Raw genomic sequence first — 12586 nt, 5'->3', positions numbered from 1 at the left:
CCTTAGAGTGGTTATACTGGGGTACATTAGCGTGCCCCCTTACACTGGTTATACTGGGGTACATTAGTGTGCCCCTTACATTGGTTATACTGGGGTACATTAGTGTGCCCCTTACAGTGGTTATACTGGGGTACATTAGTGTGCCTCCTTACATTGGTTATACTGGGGTACATTAGTGTGCCCCCTTACACTGGTTATACTGGGGTACATTAGTGTGCCCCCTTACAGTGGTTATACTGGGGTACATTAGTGTGCCCCCTTACACTGGTTATACTGGGGTACATTAGTGTGCCCCCATACAGTGGTTATACTGGGGTACATTAGTGTGCTCCTTACATTGGTTATACTGGGGTACATTAGTGTGCCCCTTACAGTGGTTATACTGGGGTACATTAGTGTGCCCCTTACATTGGTTATACTGGGGTACATTAGTGTGCCCCCTTACAGTGGTTATACTGGGGTACATTAGTGTGCCCCCTTACAGTGGTTATACTGGGGTACATTAGTGTGCCCCTTACATTGGTTATACTGGGGTACATTAGTGTGCCCCCTTACAGTGGTTATACTGGGGTACATTAGTGTGCCCCTTACAGTGGTTATACTGGGGTACATTAGTGTGCCTCCTTACATTGGTTATACTGGGGTACATTAGTGTGCCCCCTTACACTGGTTATACTGGGGTACATTAGTGTGCCCCCTTACAGTGGTTATACTGGGGTACATTAGTGTGCTCCTTACATTGGTTATACTGGGGTACATTAGTGTGCCCCCTTACAGTGGTTATACTGGGGTACATTAGTGTGCCCCTTACAGTGGTTATACTGGGGTACATTAGTGTGCCCCTTACATTGGTTATACTGGGGTACATTAGTGTGCCCCTTACAGTGGTTATACTGGGGTACATTAGTGTGCCTCCTTACATTGGTTATACTGGGGTACATTAGTGTGCCCCCTTACACTGGTTATACTGGGGTACATTAGTGTGCCCCCTTACAGTGGTTATACTGGGGTACATTAGTGTGCCCCCTTACACTGGTTATACTGGGGTACATTAGTGTGCCCCCTTACAGTGGTTATACTGGGGTACATTAGTGTGCCCCTTACAGTGGTTATACTGGGGTACATTAGTGTGCCCCCTTACAGTGGTTATACTGGGGTACATTAGTGTGCTCCTTACAGTGGTTATACTGGGGTACATTAGTGTGCCCCCTTACACTGGTTATACTGGGGTACATTAGTGTGCCCCCTTACAGTGGTTATACTGGGGTACATTAGTGAGCCCCCTTACAGTGGTTATACTGGGGTACATTAGTGTTCCCCTTACATTGGTTATACTGGGGTACAATAGTGTGCCCCTTACAGTGGTTATACTGGGGTACATTAGTGTGCCCCCTTACACTGGTTATACTGGGGTACATTAGTGTGCCCCCTTACAGTGGTTATACTGGGGTACATTAGTGAGCCCCCTTACAGTGGTTATACTGGGGTACATTAGTGTGCCCCCTTACAGTGGTTATACTGGGGTACATTAGTGAGCCCCCTTACAGTGGTTATACTGTGGTACATTAGTTTGCCCCCTTACATTGGCTATACTGGGGTACATTAGTGTTCCCCTTACAGTGGTTATACTGGGGTACATTAGCGTGCCCCTTACATTGGCTATACTGGGGTACATTAGTGTGCCCCTTACAGTGGCTATACTGGGGTACATTAGTGTGCCCCCTTACAGTGGTTATACTGGGGTACATTAGTGTGCCCCTTACACTGGTTATACTGGGGTACATTAGCGTGCCCCCTTACAGTGGTTATACTGGGGTACATTAGTGTGCCCCCTTACAGTGGTTATACTGGGGTACATTAGTGTGCCCCCTTACAGTGGTTATACTGGGGTACATTAGTGTGCCTCTTACAGTGGTTATACTGGGGTACATTAGCGTGCCCCTTACAGTGGTTATACTGGGGTACATTAGTGTGCCCCTTACATTGGTTATACTGGGGTACATTAGTGTGCCCCCTTACACTGGTTATACTGGGGTACATTAGTGTGCCCCTTACATTGGTTATACTGGGGTACATTAGTGTGCCCCTTACATTGGCTATACTGGGGTACATTAGTGTGCCCCTTACACTGGTTATACTGTGGTACATTAGTGTGCCCCCTTACAGTGGTTATACTGGGGTACATTAGTGTGCCCCTTACAGTGGTTATATTGGGGTACATTAGTGTGCCTCTTACAGTGGTTATACTGGGGTACATTAGCGTGCCCCTTACAGTGGTTAAACTGGGGTACATTAGTGTGCCCCTTACATTGGTTATACTGGGGTACATTAGTGTGCCCCCTTACACTGGTTATACTGGGGTACATTAGTGTGCCCCCTTACAGTGGTTATACTGGGGTACATTAGTGTTCCCCTTACATTGGTTATACTGGGGTACATTAGTGTGCCTCTTACAGTGGTTATACTGGGGAACATTAGCGTGCCCCTTAGAGTGGTTATACTGGGGTACATTAGTGTGCCCCCTTACACTGGTTATACTGGGGTACATTAGTGTGCCTCCTTACATTGGTTATACTGGGGTACATTAGCGTGCCCCCTTACACTGGTTATACTGGGGTACATTAGTGTGCCTCCTTACAGTGGTTATACTGGGGTACATTAGTGTTCCCCCTTACATTGGTTATACTGGGGTACATTAGTGTGCCTCCTTACATTGGTTATATTGGGGTACATTAGTGTACCCTTACAGTGGTTATACTGGGGTACATTAGTGTGCCCCTTACATTGGTTATACTGGGGTACTTAGTGTGCCCCCTTACACTGGTTATACTGGGGTACATTAGCGTGCCCCTTAGAGTGGTTATACTGGGGTACATTAGCGTGCCCCCTTACACTGGTTATACTGGGGTACATTAGTGTGCCTCCTTACATTGGTTATATTGGGGTACATTAGTGTGCCCCTTACATTGGTTATACTGGGGTACAATAGTGTGCCCCTTACAGTGGTTATACTGGGGTACATTAGTGTGCCTCCTTACATTGGTTATACTGGGGTACATTAGTGTGCCCCCTTACACTGGTTATACTGGGGTACATTAGTGTGCCCCCTTACAGTGGTTATACTGGGGTACATTAGTGTGCCCCCTTACACTGGTTATACTGGGGTACATTAGTGTGCCCCCATACAGTGGTTATACTGGGGTACATTAGTGTGCCACCTTACAGTGGTTATACTGGGGTACATTAGTGTGCTCCTTACATTGGTTATACTGGGGTACATTAGTGTGCCCCCTTACAGTGGTTATACTGGGGTACATTAGTGTGCCCCTTACAGTGGTTATACTGGGGTACATTAGTGTGCCCCTTACATTGGTTATACTGGGGTACATTAGTGTGCCCCTTACAGTGGTTATACTGGGGTACATTAGTGTGCCTCCTTACATTGGTTATACTGGGGTACATTAGTGTGCCCCCTTACACTGGTTATACTGGGGTACATTAGTGTGCCCCCTTACAGTGGTTATACTGGGGTACATTAGTGTGCTCCTTACATTGGTTATACTGGGGTACATTAGTGTGCCCCTTACAGTGGTTATACTGGGGTACATTAGTGTGCCCCTTACAGTGGTTATACTGGGGTACATTAGTGTGCCCCTTACAGTGGTTATACTGGGGTACATTAGTGTGCCCCTTACATTGGTTATACTGGGGTACATTAGTGTGCCCCTTACATTGGCTATACTGGGGTACATTAGTGTGCCCCTTACACTGGTTATACTGTGGTACATTAGTGTGCCCCCTTACAGTGGTTATACTGGGGTACATTAGTGTTCCTCTAACATTGGTTATATTGGGGTACATTAGTGTGCCTCTTACAGTGGTTATACTGGGGTACATTAGCGTGCCCCTTACAGTGGTTATACTGGGGTACATTAGTGTGCCCCTTACATTGGTTATACTGGGGTACATTAGTGTGCCCCCTTACACTGGTTATACTGGGGTACATTAGTGTGCCCCCTTACAGTGGTTATACTGGGGTACATTAGTGTTCCCCTTACATTGGTTATACTGGGGTACATTAGTGTGCCTCTTACAGTGGTTATACTGGGGAACATTAGCGTGCCCCTTAGAGTGGTTATACTGGGGTACATTAGTGTGCCCCCTTACACTGGTTATACTGGGGTACATTAGTGTGCCTCCTTACATTGGTTATACTGGGGTACATTAGCGTGCCCCCTTACACTGGTTATACTGGGGTACATTAGTGTGCCTCCTTATAGTGGTTATACTGGGGTACATTAGTGTTCCCCCTTACATTGGTTATACTGGGGTACATTAGTGTGCCTCCTTACATTGGTTATATTGGGGTACATTAGTGTACCCTTACAGTGGTTATACTGGGGTACATTAGTGTGCCCCTTACATTGGTTATACTGGGGTACTTAGTGTGCCCCCTTACACTGGTTATACTGGGGTACATTAGCGTGCCCCTTAGAGTGGTTATACTGGGGTACATTAGCGTGCCCCCTTACACTGGTTATACTGGGGTACATTAGTGTGCCTCCTTACATTGGTTATATTGGGGTACATTAGTGTGCCCCTTACATTGGTTATACTGGGGTACATTAGTGTGCCCCTTACAGTGGTTATACTGGGGTACATTAGTGTGCCTCCTTACATTGGTTATACTGGGGTACATTAGTGTGCCCCCTTACACTGGTTATACTGGGGTACATTAGTGTGCCCCCTTACAGTGGTTATACTGGGGTACATTAGTGTGCCCCCTTACACTGGTTATACTGGGGTACATTAGTGTGCCCCCATACAGTGGTTATACTGGGGTACATTAGTGTGCCACCTTACAGTGGTTATACTGGGGTACATTAGTGTGCTCCTTACATTGGTTATACTGGGGTACATTAGTGTGCCCCCTTACAGTGGTTATACTGGGGTACATTAGTGTGCCCCTTACAGTGGTTATACTGGGGTACATTAGTGTGCCCCTTACATTGGTTATACTGGGGTACATTAGTGTGCCCCTTACAGTGGTTATACTGGGGTACATTAGTGTGCCTCCTTACATTGGTTATACTGGGGTACATTAGTGTGCCCCCTTACACTGGTTATACTGGGGTACATTAGTGTGCCCCCTTACAGTGGTTATACTGGGGTACATTAGTGTGCTCCTTACATTGGTTATACTGGGGTACATTAGTGTGCCCCTTACAGTGGTTATACTGGGGTACATTAGTGTGCCCCTTACAGTGGTTATACTGGGGTACATTAGTGTGCCCCTTACAGTGGTTATACTGGGGTACATTAGTGTGCCCCTTACATTGGTTATACTGGGGTACATTAGTGTGCCCCTTACAGTGGTTATACTGGGGTACATTAGTGTGCCTCCTTACATTGGTTATACTGGGGTACATTAGTGTGCCCCCTTACACTGGTTATACTGGGGTACATTAGTGTGCCCCCTTACAGTGGTTATACTGGGGTACATTAGTGTGCCCCCTTACACTGGTTATACTGGGGTACATTAGTGTGCCCCCTTACAGTGGTTATACTGGGGTACATTAGTGTGCCCCCTTACAGTGGTTATACTGGGGTACATTAGTGTGCTCCTTACAGTGGTTATACTGGGGTACATTAGTGTGCCCCCTTACACTGGTTATACTGGGGTACATTAGTGTGCCCCCTTACAGTGGTTATACTGGGGTACATTAGTGAGCCCCCTTACAGTGGTTATACTGGGGTACATTAGTGTTCCCCTTACATTGGTTATACTGGGGTACAATAGTGTGCCCCTTACAGTGGTTATACTGGGGTACATTAGTGTGCCCCCTTACACTGGTTATACTGGGGTACATTAGTGTGCCCCCTTACAGTGGTTATACTGGGGTACATTAGTGAGCCCCCTTACAGCGGTTATACTGGGGTACATTAGTGTGCCCCCTTACAGTGGTTATACTGGGGTACATTAGTGAGCCCCCTTACAGTGGTTATACTGTGGTACATTAGTTTGCCCCCTTACATTGGCTATACTGGGGTACATTAGTGTTCCCCTTACAGTGGTTATACTGGGGTACATTAGCGTGCCCCTTACATTGGCTATACTGGGGTACATTAGTGTGCCCCTTACAGTGGCTATACTGGGGTACATTAGTGTGCCCCCTTACAGTGGTTATACTGGGGTACATTAGTGTGCCCCTTACACTGGTTATACTGGGGTACATTAGCGTGCCCCCTTACAGTGGTTATACTGGGGTACATTAGTGTGCCCCCTTACAGTGGTTATACTGGGGTACATTAGTGTGCCCCCTTACAGTGGTTATACTGGGGTACATTAGTGTGCCTCTTACAGTGGTTATACTGGGGTACATTAGCGTGCCCCTTACAGTGGTTATACTGGGGTACATTAGTGTGCCCCTTACATTGGTTATACTGGGGTACATTAGTGTGCCCCCTTACACTGGTTATACTGGGGTACATTAGTGTGCCCCTTACATTGGTTATACTGGGGTACATTAGTGTGCCCCTTACATTGGCTATACTGGGGTACATTAGTGTGCCCCTTACACTGGTTATACTGTGGTACATTAGTGTGCCCCCTTACAGTGGTTATACTGGGGTACATTAGTGTGCCCCTTACAGTGGTTATATTGGGGTACATTAGTGTGCCTCTTACAGTGGTTATACTGGGGTACATTAGCGTGCCCCTTACAGTGGTTAAACTGGGGTACATTAGTGTGCCCCTTACATTGGTTATACTGGGGTACATTAGTGTGCCCCCTTACACTGGTTATACTGGGGTACATTAGTGTGCCCCCTTACAGTGGTTATACTGGGGTACATTAGTGTTCCCCTTACATTGGTTATACTGGGGTACATTAGTGTGCCTCTTACAGTGGTTATACTGGGGAACATTAGCGTGCCCCTTAGAGTGGTTATACTGGGGTACATTAGTGTGCCCCCTTACACTGGTTATACTGGGGTACATTAGTGTGCCTCCTTACATTGGTTATACTGGGGTACATTAGCGTGCCCCCTTACACTGGTTATACTGGGGTACATTAGTGTGCCTCCTTACAGTGGTTATACTGGGGTACATTAGTGTTCCCCCTTACATTGGTTATACTGGGGTACATTAGTGTGCCTCCTTACATTGGTTATATTGGGGTACATTAGTGTACCCTTACAGTGGTTATACTGGGGTACATTAGTGTGCCCCTTACATTGGTTATACTGGGGTACTTAGTGTGCCCCCTTACACTGGTTATACTGGGGTACATTAGCGTGCCCCTTAGAGTGGTTATACTGGGGTACATTAGCGTGCCCCCTTACACTGGTTATACTGGGGTACATTAGTGTGCCTCCTTACATTGGTTATATTGGGGTACATTAGTGTGCCCCTTACATTGGTTATACTGGGGTACAATAGTGTGCCCCTTACAGTGGTTATACTGGGGTACATTAGTGTGCCTCCTTACATTGGTTATACTGGGGTACATTAGTGTGCCCCCTTACACTGGTTATACTGGGGTACATTAGTGTGCCCCCTTACAGTGGTTATACTGGGGTACATTAGTGTGCCCCCTTACACTGGTTATACTGGGGTACATTAGTGTGCCCCCATACAGTGGTTATACTGGGGTACATTAGTGTGCCACCTTACAGTGGTTATACTGGGGTACATTAGTGTGCTCCTTACATTGGTTATACTGGGGTACATTAGTGTGCCCCCTTACAGTGGTTATACTGGGGTACATTAGTGTGCCCCTTACAGTGGTTATACTGGGGTACATTAGTGTGCCCCTTACATTGGTTATACTGGGGTACATTAGTGTGCCCCTTACAGTGGTTATACTGGGGTACATTAGTGTGCCTCCTTACATTGGTTATACTGGGGTACATTAGTGTGCCCCCTTACACTGGTTATACTGGGGTACATTAGTGTGCCCCCTTACAGTGGTTATACTGGGGTACATTAGTGTGCTCCTTACATTGGTTATACTGGGGTACATTAGTGTGCCCCTTACAGTGGTTATACTGGGGTACATTAGTGTGCCCCTTACAGTGGTTATACTGGGGTACATTAGTGTGCCCCTTACAGTGGTTATACTGGGGTACATTAGTGTGCCCCTTACATTGGTTATACTGGGGTACATTAGTGTGCCCCTTACATTGGCTATACTGGGGTACATTAGTGTGCCCCTTACACTGGTTATACTGTGGTACATTAGTGTGCCCCCTTACAGTGGTTATACTGGGGTACATTAGTGTTCCTCTAACATTGGTTATATTGGGGTACATTAGTGTGCCTCTTACAGTGGTTATACTGGGGTACATTAGCGTGCCCCTTACAGTGGTTATACTGGGGTACATTAGTGTGCCCCTTACATTGGTTATACTGGGGTACATTAGTGTGCCCCCTTACACTGGTTATACTGGGGTACATTAGTGTGCCCCCTTACAGTGGTTATACTGGGGTACATTAGTGTTCCCCTTACATTGGTTATACTGGGGTACATTAGTGTGCCTCTTACAGTGGTTATACTGGGGAACATTAGCGTGCCCCTTAGAGTGGTTATACTGGGGTACATTAGTGTGCCCCCTTACACTGGTTATACTGGGGTACATTAGTGTGCCTCCTTACATTGGTTATACTGGGGTACATTAGCGTGCCCCCTTACACTGGTTATACTGGGGTACATTAGTGTGCCTCCTTATAGTGGTTATACTGGGGTACATTAGTGTTCCCCCTTACATTGGTTATACTGGGGTACATTAGTGTGCCTCCTTACATTGGTTATATTGGGGTACATTAGTGTACCCTTACAGTGGTTATACTGGGGTACATTAGTGTGCCCCTTACATTGGTTATACTGGGGTACTTAGTGTGCCCCCTTACACTGGTTATACTGGGGTACATTAGCGTGCCCCTTAGAGTGGTTATACTGGGGTACATTAGCGTGCCCCCTTACACTGGTTATACTGGGGTACATTAGTGTGCCTCCTTACATTGGTTATATTGGGGTACATTAGTGTGCCCCTTACATTGGTTATACTGGGGTACATTAGTGTGCCCCTTACAGTGGTTATACTGGGGTACATTAGTGTGCCTCCTTACATTGGTTATACTGGGGTACATTAGTGTGCCCCCTTACACTGGTTATACTGGGGTACATTAGTGTGCCCCCTTACAGTGGTTATACTGGGGTACATTAGTGTGCCCCCTTACACTGGTTATACTGGGGTACATTAGTGTGCCCCCATACAGTGGTTATACTGGGGTACATTAGTGTGCCACCTTACAGTGGTTATACTGGGGTACATTAGTGTGCTCCTTACATTGGTTATACTGGGGTACATTAGTGTGCCCCCTTACAGTGGTTATACTGGGGTACATTAGTGTGCCCCTTACAGTGGTTATACTGGGGTACATTAGTGTGCCCCTTACATTGGTTATACTGGGGTACATTAGTGTGCCCCTTACAGTGGTTATACTGGGGTACATTAGTGTGCCTCCTTACATTGGTTATACTGGGGTACATTAGTGTGCCCCCTTACACTGGTTATACTGGGGTACATTAGTGTGCCCCCTTACAGTGGTTATACTGGGGTACATTAGTGTGCTCCTTACATTGGTTATACTGGGGTACATTAGTGTGCCCCTTACAGTGGTTATACTGGGGTACATTAGTGTGCCCCTTACAGTGGTTATACTGGGGTACATTAGTGTGCCCCTTACAGTGGTTATACTGGGGTACATTAGTGTGCCCCTTACATTGGTTATACTGGGGTACATTAGTGTGCCCCTTACAGTGGTTATACTGGGGTACATTAGTGTGCCTCCTTACATTGGTTATACTGGGGTACATTAGTGTGCCCCCTTACACTGGTTATACTGTGGTACATTAGTGTGCCCCCTTACAGTGGTTATACTGGGGTACATTAGTGTGCCCCCTTACACTGGTTATACTGGGGTACATTAGTGTGCCCCCTTACAGTGGTTATACTGGGGTACATTAGTGTGCCCCCTTACAGTGGTTATACTGGGGTACATTAGTGTGCTCCTTACAGTGGTTATACTGGGGTACATTAGTGTGCCCCCTTACACTGGTTATACTGGGGTACATTAGTGTGCCCCCTTACAGTGGTTATACTGGGGTACATTAGTGAGCCCCCTTACAGTGGTTATACTGGGGTACATTAGTGTTCCCCTTACATTGGTTATACTGGGGTACAATAGTGTGCCCCTTACAGTGGTTATACTGGGGTACATTAGTGTGCCCCCTTACACTGGTTATACTGGGGTACATTAGTGTGCCCCCTTACAGTGGTTATACTGGGGTACATTAGTGAGCCCCCTTACAGCGGTTATACTGGGGTACATTAGTGTGCCCCCTTACAGTGGTTATACTGGGGTACATTAGTGAGCCCCCTTACAGTGGTTATACTGTGGTACATTAGTTTGCCCCCTTACATTGGCTATACTGGGGTACATTAGTGTTCCCCTTACAGTGGTTATACTGGGGTACATTAGCGTGCCCCTTACATTGGCTATACTGGGGTACATTAGTGTGCCCCTTACAGTGGCTATACTGGGGTACATTAGTGTGCCCCCTTACAGTGGTTATACTGGGGTACATTAGTGTGCCCCTTACACTGGTTATACTGGGGTACATTAGCGTGCCCCCTTACAGTGGTTATACTGGGGTACATTAGTGTGCCCCCTTACAGTGGTTATACTGGGGTACATTAGTGTGCCCCCTTACAGTGGTTATACTGGGGTACATTAGTGTGCCTCTTACAGTGGTTATACTGGGGTACATTAGCGTGCCCCTTACAGTGGTTATACTGGGGTACATTAGTGTGCCCCTTACATTGGTTATACTGGGGTACATTAGTGTGCCCCCTTACACTGGTTATACTGGGGTACATTAGTGTGCCCCCTTACACTGGTTATACTGGGGTACATTAGTGTGCCCCCTTACAGTGGTTATACTGGGGTACATTAGTGTGCCTCTTACAGTGGTTATACTGGGGTACATTAGCGTGCCCCTTACAGTGGTTATACTGGGGTACATTAGTGTGCCCCCTTACATTGGTTATACTGGGGTACATTAGTGTGCCCCTTACATTGGCTATACTGGGGTACATTAGTGTGCCCCTTACACTGGTTATACTGGGGTACATTAGTGTGCCCCCTTACAGTGGTTATACTGGGGTACATTAGTGTTCCTCTAACATTGGTTATATTGGGGTACATTAGTGTGCCTCTTACAGTGGTTATACTGGGGTACATTAGCGTGCCCCTTACAGTGGTTATACTGGGGTACATTAGTGTGCCCCTTACATTGGTTATACTGGGGTACATTAGTGTGCCCCCTTACACTGGTTATACTGGGGTACATTAGTGTGCCCCCTTACAGTGGTTATACTGGGGTACATTAGTGTTCCCCTTACATTGGTTATACTGGGGTACAATAGTGTGCCCCTTACAGTGGTTATACTGGGGTACATTAGTGTGCCCCCTTACACTGGTTATACTGGGGTACATTAGTGAGCCCCCTTACAGTGGTTATACTGGGGTACATTAGTGTGCCCCCTTACAGTGGTTATACTGGGGTACATTAGTGAGCCCCCTTACAGTGGTTATACTGTGGTACATTAGTTTGCCCCCTTACATTGGCTATACTGGGGTACATTAGTGTTCCCCTTACAGTGGTTATACTGGGGTACATTAGCGTGCCCCTTACATTGGCTATACTGGGGTACATTAGTGTGCCCCTTACAGTGGCTATACTGGGGTACATTAGTTTGCCCCCTTACATTGGTTATACTGGGGTACATTAGTGTGCCCCCTTACAGTGGTTATACTGGGGTACATTAGTGTGCCCCCTTACATTGGTTATACTGGGGTACATTAGTGTGCCCCCTTACAGTGGTTATACTGGGGTACATTAGTGTGCCCCCTTACAGTGGTTATACTGGGGTACATTAGTTTGCCTCCTTACATTGGTTATACTGGGGTACATTAGTGTGCCCCCTTACAGTGGTTATACTGGGGTACATTAGTGTTCCCCCTTACATTGGTTATACTGGGGTACATTAGTGTGCCCCTTACAGTGGCTATACTGGGGTACATTAGTTTGCCCCCTTACATTGGTTATACTGGGGTACATTAGTGTGCCCCTTACAGTGGTTATACTGGGGTACATTAGTGTGCCCCCTTACATTGGTTATACTGGGGTACATTAGTGTGCCTCCTTACAGTGGTTATACTGGGGTACATTAGTGTTCCCCCTTACATTGGTTATACTGGGGTACATTAGTGTGCCCCCTTACAGTGGTTATACTGGGGTACATTAGTGTGCCCCTTACATTGGTTACACTGGGGTACATTAGTGTTCCCCCTTACAGTGGTTATACTGGGGTACATTAGTGTGCCCCCTTACAGTGGTTATACTGGGGTACATTAGTGTGCCCCCTTACATTGGTTATACTGGGGTACATTAGTGTGCCTCCTTACAGTGGTTATACTGGGGTACAATAGTGTGCCCCCTTACATTGGTTATACTGG

Source organism: Dendrobates tinctorius, unplaced genomic scaffold (assembly GCF_039654945.1).
Source record: "Dendrobates tinctorius isolate UK_male_01 unplaced genomic scaffold, ASM3965494v1 ptg000093l, whole genome shotgun sequence".
NCBI lineage: Eukaryota > Metazoa > Chordata > Amphibia > Anura > Dendrobatidae > Dendrobates > Dendrobates tinctorius.
This window is presented reverse-complemented; position numbering follows the sequence as displayed.